Genomic DNA, 18,632 nt, shown 5'->3' with positions numbered 1-18,632 from the left:
TTGGCGCTTTTGACTTTTAAGCGCTACATTGCAGTTTATTTTTTTAAAAAAATCATAGCTTAAGTTTTACTGACTGGATTTTTGTCTTTTTTATTTATTAAAGTTTGATTTTATTGTGCAGTGTTTTCACTGTTGTACTGTGTGAAGTGTTTGCAAAAATACTTTATACATTGCCTTTAAGTTAATCCTGACTGCGCTGTGCAAGTTACCAGAAGGTGAGCAAGGGTTAATTTGCAGTTTGTATCTGCCGTACCTTACCCTGACAAAGATTGTGGTCGCTGCTTGACCAGAGCTCACACCACAGTCATCCAACAACCAAATTTCTCACATTGGTGATCAGCAGTAAGAATAGCACTTATGTTTGTGCAGTGACATATAGTGATTTGGTGTTATTAGACTTTTCATCCGTGGCATGGTCTCCCTTAACTTTTTGCCTCTGTTTCCCAGGTTGTTGATGTGTGCTGGACTCTGTTTTTGCTGTTTTTGTTACTCTGGGCACTTTACCACTGCTTACCAGTGCTAAAGTGCAAGTGCTCCTTTACAAAATGTGTATATAATTGGCTTATCCAGATTGGCATATTTGATTTATTAGTGAATCCCTAGTAAAGGGCACTAGAAGTGCCCAGGGCCTGTAAATCAAATGCTACTAGTGGGCCTGCATCATTGGTTGTCCCACCCACATAAGTAGCTCTGTAATCATGTCTCAGACCTGCCACTGCATTGTCTGTGTGTGCGGTTTTTAACAGTAAATTAGACTTGGCAAGTCTATCCACTTGTCGGGCCTAAACCTTCCCCTTTCCTACATGTAATGCACCCCTAAGGTAGGCTCTAGGTACCCCCAAGGGCAGGGTGCAGTGTATGGTTAAGGTAGGACATACAGTACAGTAATGTGTTTTATATGTCCTGACAGTGAAATATTGCTAAATTCATTTTTCACTGTTGCAAGGCCTGTTCCTCTCACAGGTTAACATGGGGGCTACCTTTAATTCTGATTAAAGTGTAGATTCCCTTTGGGAGCGGATAGACATGTGGAGTTTGGGGTCTCTGAGCTCACAATTTAAAAATACATCTTTTAGTAAAGTTGATTTTGAGATTGTGTGTTTGAAAATGCCAATTTTAGAAAGTGAGCATTTTCTTGCTTATACCATTTCTGTGACTCTGCCTGTCTGTGGATTCCCTGTCTGGGTCAGTTTCACAGTTGGGCTGGTTGCACCTCACACTAGACAGTGACACAAAGGGAGCTGGGCTGTAGTCTGCATTTCCTGATGAGCAATATGTGGTAGGAGGGAGGGGAGGGGTGGTCACTCACACCTGAAAGCGCTGTGCCTGCCCTAACACAATGCAGTCGCCAACCCCCTGGTGAGTGTCTGGGGCCTGGCCTGGGCAAGCCAGGATTTCGCATTCAAGAGAGACTTTGCTTTAAAGTAGGCCGACATCAAAGGAGAAAATGGGTATAAGAAGGACACCTAAAACCACAGACTTTAAAACCAAGAGGAACCTGTGCCAAGTGGTGCACATCCAGTTCCTGGGACCCTGAAAGGAGAAGCTGGCAGCCTAAGAGGAAGAAATCCATGCACAGAAGGCCATGCAGGGAAAAGATCGACATGACTCTGATCTGTAGCTGAAAAATCGACGTGCCGCTGGCTGAAAATCGATGCTTGCCTGCAACACGACTGAAGAATTGACGCACAGAGCAGGAGAAATGACGCACAGCATCGCTGACAGAGGCTGAGAGATCACAACCCGCGCTGCGTGGCTTTCGGATCATCGTGCAGATGGATTTCTGACGCAAGCACCACTGGGCGCGTACAAACAACGCAAGGCCTGCCCAGACCCGAGAGTGCTGACCGGATCGACGCATCCCTCTCCTGCGGAGAGAAGAAACGACCCGTCCGACCTGACAAAAGGAGAAGCGATGCAAGGTCTCGCTCGTGAGTGAAATTGACGCATTGCAAGCCCTTTTTGACGCACACATGCCTGTGCAGGGTTATTTTTTACGCCCTCAATGTACATTTTCACGCTAACAATGTTAGTGTGTGTTTAAAACTACATGAAGACTCTTTTTGCTTTTTAATTGATAACTTGACTTGTGTATTGTGCATTTTTGTCGTTTTGGTCTTGTTTTGTTTAGATAAATATTTTCTATTTTTCTAAACCTGTGTTGTGTCATTTTGTAGTGTTTTCCTTAAGTTACTGTCTGTGGTGGTACAACTACTTTACACCTAGCACTCTGAAGTTAAGCTTGCTGCTCCTGCCAAGCTACCAAGGGGGTAAGCAGGGGTTAGGTGAGGGTGATTCTCTTTTACACTGACTAGAGTGAGGGTCCTTGCTTGGACAGGGCGTAACCTGACTGCCAACCAAAAACCCCATTTCTACCAGGTCTACACTACCATCCCCATTTAAGACCAATTCATATTTTTAATTCTCCCTTATTGGCCTTTTGTTTCTTCAAACTCATCTACCGGACTGTGTCTGTGACCTCACCTACAAAGATGGAATCTGAGCTGGTCATCGTAGAGAGCTGTAGCTCAGCTCAAGGAGATTTGTCAGGAGAGAGGGCTGCCCACCAAAAGGAACACACGATCCCTGAGAAGGATTGAGGGGCTAGTCTGTGGAGGCGTATCCCTAGCAAAAGGCACCCTACAGGTCCTAGAGAAGGAGGACCGGATAAGTAAGGACCCCTTGTTAGGAAAAATGGCCTGACCCCTAAAAAGTATACAGAAATGTTCAGGGAGAGACAGAAACTGGCCGAACAGATGTGGGTGGATTGTGTACATTCCTTGTGCAAGATACAAGGTGGTTGGGTGAAGGGCAGTGTAGTAAAAGATCATCAGGGGTTGTACAATTGAATTGCAAAGGACCACATTTTCTGTCTTTGTTTTGCATATTTGTGGCATCACTTGATTGACAGAAATCTCTCTGACCCCTGGGAGCTTGCTAAAGAGGCAGACTTGTTGGTCAGCAGCAGGGTCCGCAAGAAGGTATCTAGGGGGATCACTGCAAGGATGGTAGGGCCCCAATCAGAAGAGAAAAAAGGGATACAAACATAAAACTCTTGGAACCAATGCATCACATCATCTGACTGACACATCTTCGACTCTGATTAACATAATACTCCGGAACCAGGATTTAAGGTACTTTGTTCAGTGAGCCTAACTGGCAAGGATGGGCATGGTCCCCATCAGAAGAGAAAAAGGGAATATAAACATAAAACTCTTAGAACCAATGCATTGCATCATCTGACCCACACATCTTTGACTCGGATTAACATAATGCTCTGCACCCAGGATTTAAGTTACTTTGTTCAGCAGGCCTAACTGGGTCCCTGTCTGGGCCTGATCTCTATTGTGTCCAGCCTGAACGTTTGACTTTGGCCTGGTTCTGTATGACCAGATTCCCCGGTTAAAGCTTTTGGCTTTAGAGTGCTATGTTGAAGTGTAATTTGTAAAATATTCAGAACTCAACTGATTATATTTTTGTCATTTTGGTTTTGTTTTATTTATTAAATTAAGTTCCTTTTTTCCAACCTGGTGTCAAATACTTTACACATTGTCTTCAAGTTAAGCCTGACTGTTCTGTACCAAGCTACCGGATGGTGAGGATGGGTTAATTTGGGGTTGGCTTCTGCTTGACTCTGACAAGGATTGTGGTTGCTGCTTGCCCAGGGCTCAAATCCCAGTCAACCAACCAACAACCCAATTTCTCACAAACAGTTTATAGGTATTCATTGCGGAGGGGGAAATATAAGTCTCCTCACTGTTGTTTGAATAGATATAATGTGGAAAGCTACTTTTCAGTCTCAAAATTACTATTTTTCCTCCCATCCATTTTGTGTTTTCAAACATTTGCCAAAGGGTAAAATAGAAGTACTCATTTGCGACTGCTAGAAAGTTTGAGAAAACCCACATACATATTACTGAAAATGTGTCTGCATTCCTAAGAGAACACAGCATGTCTTCCAAGTATCACATGAACCATTTTTTTTCAAACACTATTTATGTTGAGGAGATGGGGTACATTTAAATGCCCAAGTAAATACTGTGCTCCTTAATAACATCAATGGCTTAGAAATCATATCTAAATCTAAAATGAACACCTGAAATCAAAGGCTTTCTTAAGAGCCAACATAAGAGCCAACATAATCCTCAGATTAGTAGCAGTGAAAATATGGGCCTTCTTTTTAAAAAAAAAAACTTTTAGGGAAATGTGGTACATAATAGAAACTTCTGAGGTCGTTCAGCGGAACTCGTTATATCTTTTTTTAAAACATGCAGCAACTTTTCAATAATTTATCCTGCCAAATACCAATTTACTAAAAATAAACAAATGTATTAATCAACCTAATGTTAAGGTTTAACACAAAACAAAGAGAAAGTGCTGCAAAACAACAAGATGGCTGCGATATTGGTTTGTAAATAAACACATTAACCAATCATATAATCTCTTGTCATCACTATAGTACACTGTACTACCGCAACAACAGATATCACTAAGTTGAAATACATTGTAACTTAAAGTAAATGTACTCTACTTTACTACCCAAAAAATCCTATCCTTTGCTATCTGCAAAGGAAGTGAATAACAGTCACTAGCTTTCATTGACAAACTGAATAACAATACTTATAATTTGAAGTTAGAAGGGAACATCAGTAACATCAGTGTAGACTTCCTGGATGTGAAAGTAACAGTTGAGGGCAGAAAATTACTATCTATACTACAGAGGAAGACCCCAGCAAGCAAAAAGCTATTACATGTCACAAGTAGTCACCCGAAAAATGGGACTAAAAGTATTTCTTATGGTGAATTCCTGCGAGTCCTTAGGAATTGTAGCTCTGACAATTCTTTCCACGAGGAATGCCAGGTAATAATGTCCAGACTTAAGGAATGTGGCAATAAAGAGGGTGTCCTCAATAGTGCACTTGAAAAAGCCAAGAGAATGTATAGGGAAACCCTTTGGCCACCAGAACAGTAGAGAATAAGGAGAGCTTCAAGGTAGTGAAAGTCATTACAACCTTTTCCAATAAAGCTGGAGAGGTAAGGAGGGTACTCAATAAACATTGGGAAGTACTGGGTACTGAAAGAACAGTGGTGGGGATTGTAAGGAACTGCTCAAATTTCACTGTTAGAAAAAGTGGGTCCTTAAAGGACAAACTGTGTAAAAATAACATCACCAGTGACAAAAAGAAAACAGGCAAGACAGTGACTGGTTTTTGCATATGTGGCAACTGCAAAGCTTGCAAGTTTAGCCACAATGTAAAACAATATAATTTCCCTGGAAACAAAACACACACAGCAATTTCGAAACATCTGACTTGTCATTCACATTTCTATATATATGCCTTGGTATGCCTCTTTGAAAAGATCAATATCGGAGGCACGGTGTTTCCAGTAAAGAAATGGATACAGGAACACATGTGGGCCATCCAAAAGAAAGACAAACAATATACAGCAGCACGCCTTGTTGAGAATGATCATAACAGAAACAAACTATGCTTCTTTACATTGAACAGAGTACCAGTTTCTATGAGAGGCAGTAAATACACACAGAAACTTAGACAACTAGAATCGAGGTATGTTTTAGAACAGGACAGTAAATATCCCCACAGGTCTAAATATGGATGATGAAATGTTCATTTACCTGGGAGATGAACTGTTTCTCTAGTTATTACTCTAGCTGGAACGTACTGTTGAAATCTGGAACGGGCAGATTGATAGGTTTGTAAATATGAAAATGTGGTATTCATCTAGTTAGTAGGATGTTTTTCAACTGATTTTATCACAATGCATTCTCTTTATTTTTTTGTCTATACAGGGTGGGGTGCTGTTAGGAGAAAATACAGGCCATTATTTCCATGCCAAATGGATGCCTGGCTGGTGGGACAGGAAACCACAGAACCGCCGTACTTATGGGGAGGACGCCACCGCCTTGGCAGTGATGTTCCCCTCAAGTGTATTACAATGTTCCCGCCAGGCTGACCGGCTGGAACACTGCAATACACTTTCCAACAGTGTTTGGATATTGGCCCCAGCTCCCTTAAGGGAGTTGAGGCCTATATCCTAACACTCCAGCACCCTCAGAATGCGCACTCTCTGCAAAGCATAGAGTGCGCATTCTGAGGGTGCTGGTCAGGGGGTCCCCTGCACTGCCCATGCCTTGGCCAACGGCAGTGCAGGGGTCCCCTGTGGCCTCCAGCACTGGCTTTCCACTAGCCTTTTCATGGTGGGCTCCCGCCCTGAAAAGGCTACTGGAAAGAGGAGTTGTAATCAGCCAGGTGGCACTGTATTCAGCATCACCATTGCTGGTTGCAAGCTTGACTGCCATCACCTCATCGAGATCTTTGATTCTGTTGGGGACGGTGGTCTTTAGGTGGGCCTGCCCACCAATCTTGTAATGTTGTGGTTAGACTGCCGCAGCTGAAGTAGTCTGATTACCACTGCAGGGCTGGTGGTCTTCAGACCGTCAGCCTCATAATGAGGCCAATAGTAAGTCTCCTGGTTCCGGAGTTTAGGTACCCCTTAAGGTTTGATATATTGCTGCACCCTATGACCTGAAAAATGTTTTTAAAAAAGCCTCAAAGACCTGGCTTAAAAATGCTTTTTGGAAACTATTTTATTACAATCATTATTGTAGGAAATTGAGCTATTAGCTATGTGGCCGGCAGAAGTCAAATTTGACAATTTTCCTTTCTGTGAACCTAGCACCGCATTGAAGCACTTGACTCGCAGGGTAGCAAAGCAGAGTAGTTCGAGGCATACTCAGGCGAGGTGGTGTCGTCTACTAATTCATCAATCACTGGCATTCAACAATAACACTTAATAATGATTGTCCAGCCAGTGCTTTTTTATTTTGAAAAAAAGGGAAAGAATATTTATTACACACATAGTACTAAATACTGTGCAGTAATTTACAAATATGAACAAATGCACATACTACTGTTAATAAAGCATATTCACTGTGATCAATAATCATTGTCAACATTATTTTCTCAACAAAGCATTTAAAATAGTTTTGTAAGCTTTCAGCCATTAAACTGAAACTGTAAGCTCATCCTCTAGAGGTCATCACATTCTGATTGCATTTTCTCGCAACCACAGAGTAAGCTCTGGAGGACAGTACACAAAATGTACCTTTTTTAAACACCTTCAGATTACAATAAATGCAACCATAGAACAAGCCCTCTAAAGGGCACTGCACTCGCAGCTGTAAAGCAAAAGCTTTGAAACATTTGAAAATCCTGAAGGGGGGTCCTGAATTCTGTGACCCTGCAAACCTAGGGTCATTAACTTTAAAACCTTTATGGGAGGTAACTGCTGAACTCCTGCAGACCCCCATTACTCTCTCTCTCAAACATTGATGGTGACCCATCCAACCTGGGACCACCATGAGTGGTGAAAAATATGCAGAGTAAGAGGTTACGAAGGTTATTATGAGGTGCTCTAGACTGGAGCAGAGAATAATTTAATATTGGTTCTCCAACTGCTTTCAGGAGAGCTGTGCTGATTTAAGGAGCCTTGCGCAATGATTTCCTTTGTTGTTTTTTCTTTTCATTGGGAGTGCCCATTGCCACACTACATGCCTCTATTTGTTGGGTGTAGCTCAGAGAGCCTACCCACGGTTGCCCCGGCTGGCTTCCCATTCAGCAAGTAGTCTCCTGTGCTGCCCCAGTATCCTGCAACACTTTCCCCTGCTAGCTCTAGAAGGCTGAAAGTTCTAATTGTGGTGGCCACCTGCTCCCCCAGGCACAGGGAGTGGGGGGCAGGCCCACCACTGTTTAGGTGGTGAGCACAGTAGTGCTCCCCCTTCTTTGCATCAGCCCTTGGGCAGAATGGGGGCCGGGGTATAAATGAGCCTGGGGAAGGGCTGTAACGCATGCCATCTCCCTAGGTTTAAATAATGAAATGATTCTTGTGCTGACCCCTGGAGGAAGGTTTCAGAAGTCAGGCACTCCTGGCCAATCCTACAGTGCCACATAACCTCTCCACCCCTTTCTCAACCCTCCAGCACAGTTTGTTGGGACAGTTCAAAATGGCATCATTCAGGAGTCACTAGTCACATTTCCTCAGGGGGACTCAGCTGTTCCCTCACTGACATCCCTGCCAGGGCCTTTCTCACTAACTTTTCAAATGGAAGCCCCCTCCTGTGTTGGCTCCAGAAGTTGGGCTGACTCCTTTGTTTCTGTGGGCTTGAGCAGGCACATCCCTGGAACAGTGTGACAGCTAGATTGGCTGATGCAGATCACTCAGTCTCACCTCTTTCCTCCTCCGGAGCTTGGTGAAACACTGTTAATTGCTCCCTTTGCGTGGGGAGACCTTTGTTTCTGCTGCTGGCAAGACATGTAATTAACCTAGCAAAGCAGGGTAATAACAGGCCTATTCTCTGATTCTGAATTGAGCCAGAGAATTAAGGAAATTCAGAATGACCCATAAATTGTACAGAAATGTTTTTGGAACTTGCATAATTGATTGTACTGCAGAGGTTAAACCTTAGTTCGATATGACATAGGTCTCTGTAGGCCAGGCTATCTGTGCACAGTTACTGTGCATGACAGTAGTCTCTCATGTGCAGCCCACTTATGCGCGCCCACGCATGTGTACATGTGTTCACATGTAACTAGCCTAGTACCCCTTGCCCTTGCTGCATAACAACAGCCTTATATTAAAAGGTGGACACTGGTGGTAAATACACCCAGTTCATTAGTTATGTGGTTAACATGGGTGATCATATGTATTGAGACTCACCCACAGTAAAAAGTTCAAAACCGAGTGATCCAAAAAGCAAAAAATCTGGATGCACTGAAAGGACAGAATCCAATTGCAACAACTATTATTAACCATTGCAATGTGTTAATTTATAAAATATAAATTTGATTATACTGATTGGAGACTTTTTGAAAAAGCAAGTAGGTCTGCTATATATATGTTGATGTCCTGACCCCTTGACAAAGCCAGTAGGTCCACTGCTTTTGTATTATATCATTCTGGCTCTTAGACTAAGCCAGTAAGTCATCCTTACTCAAAATGACATTCTTTACATTGTCACATGACATATCTATGCATGGCACTGGGGGAGAGGTGTGGTGCCAGCAGGGGGTTGAGACTAGGGCCTGTCCACAGGCATGCACAGCAATAGACAACTTAATTTACCTTAAGAAAACTGTTAGACCTGGCATCGTTGGTGTGTTTCCCCTAATGTTTTGGACTCTGACCTCCTGCCTGTCTGACTCATTTTTGCTGACTTTTATGATTCTGGTATCTTTACCACTTCTGACCAGTGCTAAAGTGCAGGTGCTTTGTACTCTAAACATGATAAAATTGGTTTCTCCACAATTGGCATAATTAATTTACTAGTAACATGTACTACATGTGCCCAGAGCTTGTGAATTAAATGCTACTATTGAGCCCGCAGCACTGTTTGTACCACCCACTAAAGTAGCCTTTGAAACATGTCTGAGGCTTGCCACTGCAGAGCCTGTGTGTGTAGTCACTTAGACTTGGCATTTAAAACCCCTTGCCAAGCCTTAAACTCCCTTTTGTACCCACCTTCCTGCCCCACACCTTCCTTTTAGTACATGTATGCCACCCCTAAGACAGGCCCTATTTATCTCTAAAGACAGAGTGCAATGTATTAAAAAAGTTGGACATGCAATTTGAAGTTTAACATGTCCAGATAGTGAAAATGTTTAACTTTGTTTTTCACTATTGTGGGGCCTATATCTCCCATTGGATAGCATTGGGATTTCCTTAAAACATCTTTAAAGTGTAATGTTCAAATAGGAAAGGATAGAAATATGCTTGGTGTCCCTGGACTCACATTTTAAAAGTATAAATTATGGTGAAGCCAGGTTTTAAATTGTAAATTTGAAAATACCACAATTAGAAAGTTGGCATGTTCTTGCTTTAACCATACTGTGCCTCTGCTTGTCTCTGAATACATGTCTTGGTTGTTAAAACCTCGCTTTGTGCATTCCCTCTAGACAGTCCCACACAAAGGGAGCTTTGGTTTGACATTTGTAACCTGATAGCTCATTACCAGGCTGATGGGTCTTCTTGGGCTAGATGGGTGGGAGGAGTTATCACTTATTCCTGAATAGGGATGTGCCTCTCTTTAAAAAAAAGGGCTGCATAATCCCCTGTAGAGTGCCTGGAGCCAAGGAGGGCAGGGAAAGGACCTTGTAGACTTCAACAGAATGCCTTGAAGTTTTCTCCCACCTTCTAGAACCAGGGCACCAAATTATAAACACTGGACCCAAAACATCACCAAATCTGATCTCACTGGTACCAGGGACACCATGCCAGGAAGAAGGATTGCTGTGCTGCCAAGAGGGACTGCCAGTCTGCAAATATATTGCTGTGTTAGCCTTCTGCTTGCTGTGCTGTTGGAGGGGCTGCCACTTTGCTACTTGCTTTGCTATATTGGCCTGCTGCTTCTTGCCTGAAGTGAGTAGGACAGGACTTGCTCTATACATCCTTGAACCCAAGAAATCTCCAAGGGCTTTCTGGCTTGTCTCCTTTTCTTCTACACTCTCAGGTCAGCCAATACTACTTTCAGCTATCCTGGTCCTGCTGAACTCTGCCATCTGTGAGTCCTAGCCTTGCCTGAGGTGTCCCCTTCATTCCTGGGCCTCAGCACTGGGTTCTGCACTTGAAACCTACAAAAAGTGGCACATCGACTGGGAGAAAAACCAGTGCATCACCTCACCGATGGGTGACGCAGTGGCTGCTGACGATGACAGATTCACAGACTGCGTGGTCCAATGACGAAGCTCTGCATGGACCGACGACGGTGCATCATATTCACTTCGATGGAGCCCGACAACAATGCAGAGTGCTGTAAAAATATTGAAGCATCGTGTCCTCTCCGTCGAACCATTGCTCCATCAAAGGTACTGTTTCAGCAGACGCAACATGAGTTCTGTAGCTGTCTTATCCACCATTACAGTCAGCCAGGATCTTGGGTTTGCACCGGTCCCTCGCGTCCTCAAGTAACTTTTTGATCGCTTGTGATTTCTAAGCACTATTTTCACATTTAATCTGTAAAAATTCATATCCTGACTTCGACTTATTGGTGTTTTATCATTTTGGTCTTGGTTTACTCATACAAATACTCTCTATTGAGTCTTTTATGTTGTTTTCCCCATGGCTCTATAATTAAGTGTTGCACACATAATTTACACATTGCCTCTTACGTTAAGCCTGGGTGCTCAGTGTCAAGCTACCAGAGAGTGAGCACAGGTTAATTTAGGGTGTGTATCTGACTTATCCTAGCTAGTATTGTTGTCCTACTTGGACCAAGTGCATGCCTCTGCCAACCAGAGACCCAATTTCTAACAAAATGGTGAATGGCACTTTTTATACCCATTGTAGAGGTTAGTATCCTCTATGGACATCATGATAAAGCTGTTGTGATTAACATATGTAATGAGCTGCTGTTGATCCCACACATTTCAACTATGTTCATTGCATGTACTGAGCAGTAATCGTTACGCAGGTATGCCTAGGGGCATGCAATATTGTTGTAACACAAACCTAGACAAAAGGCAGTGGAGTGCTGTACTGGGTCAAAAGCAAGTATAAAGTCAACAACTGATTTGTGGACTGGTAATTCATTTTGATTTATTCTTCTTTAAGGAGGCAGGTCATGAACTCTTCCCCAAATTGGAGCAATACTGAGGCGATCCTGATAGACACAGGGGTGTTGTTCCAGATCCTGTGGGCATAGGCAGAAAAAAGCCTGCTGCTTTATTTTATCTTTTTTTTTACACTTCTTAGCCTGAAGTCTGATGGTATCATGGCTGCAAGTGTACCACAAATTACCAGAGTTGATGAGCTTGTCTGCAAGATAAGTGGAATTGTTGGTTGTGATGCTTTGTAAATGATGCAGCTGTTTCTAAAAATGGTGCAGGCGAGAATGGGGAGAAAATGGAGTTCATCGTGATGGTGGAGATGTGATCATATTTCTTCTGGCCCTGGATGAGATGTGCCTCAGCTTGCAAGATGCCTTTCAGGGGTGGCAGTGTTGAGGTTGGGAGGCCATGGGTCAGGGTGTTAGCACCATACAGTTGCAAAGGTATGGGAGCTTATATCCCATAAAGGACCTTGGGTTAGCCTTCTTTAGCCATTGGCTTATTTAGCTCCAGAACCTGCTGCTATGGGTTTGAGATGCTGTCTTTCACATCGTGGATCAGCAAATAGGAGTATTTTATTTTCACAGTTTTTCAGTTGGTTACATGTGTGCACCCCTTCCCCTTTATTAGAATGCATGACAAACTGTTTTGCATCTGAGAAGAACACTCAAACTTTATACTTTTTTATGGCACTGTCAGTTCATTGTCTGATGCCTATATTACATATCAGTAGATTGAAAGATGCTTGTGTTCCATTTAAAGGATAAGTAATTTTTCCAAAGATGACTGATGGCAGCTTTCTGTCAGCACCGCCCCACCCAAATCCAGAATGGGTGTCTGAAAAGTACACATCGTCAACACTAGGCCTAGATTACATTTCCATTATACTGATGTAATCCAATGGAATTTCATGCTACGCATTATGTCATTTTGCCACATCACATAACTAGGCCATGTTCCTGCCAAACTCTTCCTGTGGGAGCATGCAACCAATGTGAATGACCAGTCTGTAGTTCGCATCACTTTTGTTTTTTAACAATTTTTACAGTGCAAAATAAGTCCTTGTTTGAAACATGGGACACAAGGATGCATTTTGAGTTAAACAACAATGCTAAGTGGCAGATTTGCATTTTGGGTAATTTTGCATAATTTTGCATACTTTGCAAATGTTTGCATAATAGTACACATTTCAGGTATCCCTATCCATCGTACATGCAACTCTTTACATCATGATTGTATTGCATACTTAGGTCCTCATTATGACATTGGTGGTAACGGTCCCACCATACAGCTTTGTGTACTGAGGTAGGACCCCATCCATAAGTTTCTCCAGTTCTTCCGATGTGAAGGCCGAGGCCCTATCCCCTGCAACACACGCCATCATGGCTCCCAGGAACACAACACAGCAGCACACTCAGTGGCGTTCTTGATGGCTGGAGAGACAGGAGTCGAGTGAGATACACTGTAGAAAATGGCAGTCATGACCGCAGCGGTCTGCAAACTCACCGCCGGCGGTAATCGTCATTGGTCCCTGTATGCCATAGACATCATTGTTAACTAATAAGGAGTTGCACGGCAGTTCCAACCACCTATTGCCATGACGGCATACGCCGGCAGAATGAGCTCACTGACATCTGTCCCCTGCATGCAGGACAGGCAGCAGCCATTTTGTAGTGCAACTGTTATGATTGCATAACTTTATAGCATCACTACTCATGACCATCATGGACATGTGATGAGTTATGCCCTGAGACTGTGTACATTACAATCAGGCAGTATTAACTTGGAGTGTGCACAGATTCAGAATATGATATCATGACAGATAGGAAATACACTTACATATTGATTGCTAGCAGTGACAGACATGCATCTTACTGATGTCATCCATTGAAAATCCCAGATGTAGGTGCAACTAACATGAGAATTCAACAGCTCGGCACTTTCAAATCTGCTTTGCATGCAACAAGTGGTAGCAGATGTGATGTTGATTCTCCATATGTGACCATGTAATAGGATGCATGAACTGTAATCTTTGACACACTTGTGTTGTATGCCATGTATAGAATCTGACCACTGTGGAGGGTGAAGCATGCACCTGTGTACTGGCCCCTGGTTGACTTGGCAATGATGGAAGAACGCCACATCATCTCCCACTATCGACTGAACTGTGGGACAATCAGGGAGCTGTGTACCCAGTTTGTGTGTGCTCTGCTGCCAGTCATTCGACAACCTACGGCCATTCCTCCAGCTGTGCAGGTGCTATCCGTCCTCCACTTCTTGCCCACTGGCTTATTCCAGGGGATAGTGGAAATTGTAATAGGCATGTCCCCATCGATAGTCAGCAATGTGTTGAGGGATGTCTTGTCTGCCTTAGTCAAACATATGGACAACTACATTAAATTTTCCCATAATATAGATTTGGCCTGGGTGAAGACTGGTTTCTATGCAATGGGACATATCCCTCATGTGATTGAGGCCTTAGATGCACCCACATTCCATTAATATCACCCAGGGCTGATAAGTAAGTGTACAGGAACCGTACAAGCTTTCACTTCATCAATGTGCAAATGGTCTGCTTAGCAGACCAATACATCTCCCAGGTGACTGCAAGGTTTCCAGGGTCTGTGCATGATTCGTACATCCTCAGGAATTGCAGTGTCTTATGGTTTATGGAGCCTCTACAAAGAATGAGGGCCTACGTCATCGGTGAGTATGATGAGTGTATATATAATTACTGTTACCCCAGCCTTCCTACTCAGTCTGCATGCAACATAGTGGATTGTACATGATCGATTACCCTATCCACAGGTGAATCAGGTTATTCAATTTCTCCTGGCTAATGGCACCGGTCAGGGATTCAAGGACCAAGGCTGAAGAACGGTATAATGAGGCTCATGGGAGGACAAGAAAGGTGATCGAAAGGACATTCGGTCTGTTGAATGCAAGGGTCAGATGTCTGCACATCTCTTGGAGTTACCTACAGTACTCACCACAGAAGATGTGCCAGATTGTGGTGGCCTGCTTAATGCCCCACAATTTGGCACTAAGGAGGAATACCCCATTGCTGGAGGAGGTACGAGTAGGGAACAATCCGGTGGCAAAGGAGGGAGGAAATATGAGTACTGAAGATGGGGATGAGGAAGATGTAGGCACAAGGACATTTTCTAAAGTGATCTCTCACTCTGTACCACGATCTTAAGATCAAGAACCACAAAGAATAAACAAACAAATACAACCCTAGCCTTTGAAATCAATCCTAAAACTCGAAGAAACCGATTGGCGTCCTTCCGTAAATCCCTCACTAACAAGAGGAAAACCCTATATCATGGACAGAAAATACCTGAATCAGTGGCCTATTATCCCAGCGCTTACTTTCTGAGAAGCGATAAGGAGTTTAGAGATTATGAAGATGCTTATCGGTGCTCTGTACTCTTTTAATTCCAAATGAAATTGAGAAAAATGTTGGTAATTTGTCTAATGATGTTAATGTAATTTATACAAATTGCTAACATGTTTGAAGTATTGTTATAGCATGCTAGAAACGCTTTAATGTTTGTTATTGATTGGAATGATTTGAGAGAAATGCTTTAAACTGATTTGAAAATTATCCAACATATGCTAATGTTGAACTGCTCTGTGGAAAAAGCACTTAACAAATTTCCCTCTCTTAACAGTACTCTCTTTGTTTCTTTATGGCTAATACACATTCTAAATGACTGCATGCCTCTGGGCAGTAAAACTACAAGATGTAAATCTAAGGTTAATAAAAATGACCCTCATATTAAAATGCCATCATGAAATGCCAAAAATTGACTTATTTTGTTATTTGCCACATAAAAAACGGAGCAAAATATCACGGACCTTAAAGAATGGTGTATTTCATTGAATTAAAAAGCCACCTACCTGTTCCAAAGCCATGAGCAAGCATTCCAAACTATATAAATTCACAAAGGTGTTTTGTTTAAGTCTAATAAAGTAATACGGAAATGCAAAAAATGAGAATAGTAAGACTGCTTATGAAAATGCGTGATAAAATTAGCTCGGGAAGAACGTGCTGACCTATTAAAAATTGCACTGCTTGAGAGGCATAGATTTTGTCTAGAGTTTACAGTACAAATACTTTCCACCACAAAATTAATCTACAGCTCCTTTCAAATTTACCTTGTTGACAGAATAAAAGCAAATCAGACCAGCTTGTAGACTGTGGATCCTTTTTAACTTATATTTTCAAATATTCATCTGCAAATTGCGTTCTAACAAAACTGCTAATATGAACTGGTTGCTCATTTTGCTACACAAACAGTACGCGGGTTGCACGAAATTCAACAATTGTATTTTAATGATATGTGTGTTTGTAAGTGCGCTATCACCCGGGGTATCCTGTCGCTGAGCAGGTTTCCAGTCGTCACAAAAAATTGAAAACAAATGTGCCATATGTTGTATACATGACTTCATGCTTTAGTTTACACCCTGTGATATTTCACGGTAACGCTGCATTTGCAAAGTTAACGAAGTCTAATAACGCGAGCAGCGTGCTCTAAAGGTGTAAAGTTTAAATGTAAAGTTTAGGTCACGAGAATTAAATTCCTCTACGTGTGGGTAGCCCAAATGGCAGTTTAATTTTGATGTTTCGGAGTAGGTACACCACTCGTAGAAAATTTATTCTAAGGCCCTCAATAGGAAGTGGCTGGAACGACCAATAACTTGCAAGATCTGCAATAATCTGATGCTATCATGGCGTAACAAAGGCACCCGCAGCCCTGGGACTCCAGGGGACCCCTTCAGCACACTACCCTAGCCTGAGAGCTCCTGAGTGAGTCCAGAGGGAGCCGTCCTTGTATTATGCAGGGGACCTACTCCATGTTTCTTTACGACCTACTCCATGTTTCTTTACACCACTGGCTATCCCGCAGGTTTTGCCCAATTCCAGGGACTTTTCCTCTCTGGTTTATCACCCGCCATAAGTAGGGATAAATGTGCCCAGTGAGCCACAGAGTGTTGCTGCAGGGGTGGCAGGTGGTTGGTAGAGTGCCTGGCACAACAGAAGGCTTCCAGGCTGCTTGGGGGAGTGTTCCACGCTCCTTCCTGCTGTTTGAGGAGCTCAGGTGGTGGTCGGGCTTAGCCAACCTAGCCCATGGCTCTCTTCTGCCTGGTTAATTTTCTGAGTTTGTTCTGCACCTGATAATATTGGGCCTCGTTTATTATAAGTGAACATAATAGAATACACTGATCACACAGTGCTTTCATATTAAATGCTTCCACACATATTTTGTTGAAGCACATATGAATTGCGGCCCAAATGTTAAAACTGTAGCACTAAATTGTGAGGCAGTCACATTTTGCCAGAGATATGTTTATCTGAAATATATTTTGTATGCGCAAGAGACGCTTACTCTGCTGCTGGCCATGTGATACCTGTTTTTTGTGTGCAAGGGGCCCCTGTGATTTTGTTGTCCACATGTTAAAAATTGGATGCACTCCTTGTACCTAACCTCTGTTTGTGGGACAGAAGATTGCACTGTTGCTTCTTTCTTTGTAAATTTTTTGTGCGTGCAGGAAAAGCTTGGATTGTTGATGCTGATGTGGAACCTCTGTGTTTTTGGGAAAAGTGCTGACACTCTGGGGGTCATTCTGACCCTGGCGGTAAAAGGCACTCTCCGCCGGTCAGAAGACTGCCATCATACCGCTGCGGCCGCGGTAAACCGCCACGGTCATTCTGACCCACAACTGCCAAACCGCCAAAAACCCGACATCCACTGAAGCCCGCCTCATCAGCGGTCAGCGATAAACTGGAGATGACCAAACCTCCACCGTCACGCCAACACAAACACGCCCATGGCATTACGACCCACGAATCCACCCGGCGGTCTTTCAACCGCGGTATTCCATTGGCGGTACACACCGCGGCGCTCAAAATACCCACACCTTTACAAAACACAGCCACATTGGACAATTCCAAATACACACACCTGATACACATACAAACACCACTCCCACACACCCATCACCATATAAAACACACACCCACATCACCCACAAACCCCCACAAAGCGAAATTCAGAGACAAGGCGCAATACACAGAGAGAGAGCACAGGGAACGCAAACCACAACACACACAGGAACCCAACATCATCACCCACACCACATCTACGCACAAAACACCACACACCACTACACTCATCACCACAAACACCACCCCACACCTCATCCACACCACCCCATGGCACCCCAAAGACACCCCAGGTTCACGGACCAAGAACTCAGGGTCATGGTGGAGGAAATAATCAGGGTAGAGCCCCAGCTCTTCGGCACACAGGTGCAGCACACCACAATAGCCAGGAAGGCGGAGCTATGGCAAAGGATCGTCGACAGGGTCAACGCTGTGGGACAGCATCCCAGAAATCGGGAAGACATCCGAAAGCGCTGGAACGACCTACGAGGGAAGGTGCGGGCGATGGTGTCAAGATACAACATCGCTGTGCAGAAGACTGGCGGCAGACCCCCACCCACTCCACCCGAATTCACAGCATGGGAGCAAGAGGTCTTGAACATCCTGCATCCTGAGGGCCTCGCTGGAGTAGGCGGAGGAATGGACTCTGGTAAGTCTAATCTCAACTACTTCACCCCCCCCAACCACCAGCATGCCAACCCACACCCCCACCCTCACCCCTAACCCCCAGCACACATACTCCCTGTTAATGTCTCACCAGCACAACCCACCCAACCCAACCCAATCCCCTGAATGCCAGCACAAACCATGGACACCCAGCACCTAAGCATGACCACTGCACATACCCATCCCCCCCCCCAAACCACCCTCACAACTCCTCCCACATGGGACTGCCAGCACTGGGGGACAAAGGTCACCCAAATTGCACGCCACGGCACACACAAAATCAATAACCATATTCTTCTACCCCTGCAGGGCCCGAACGCCAACACACCGGCCAGGAGGGTCCAGATTTGTCCATCCCACCCCCAGAACAGGCCCCCAGTGATGACAGCAGC

Source organism: Pleurodeles waltl, chromosome 1_2 (genome assembly GCF_031143425.1).
Source record: "Pleurodeles waltl isolate 20211129_DDA chromosome 1_2, aPleWal1.hap1.20221129, whole genome shotgun sequence".
NCBI lineage: Eukaryota > Metazoa > Chordata > Amphibia > Caudata > Salamandridae > Pleurodeles > Pleurodeles waltl.
Note: the sequence above shows the minus strand (reverse complement) of the source record.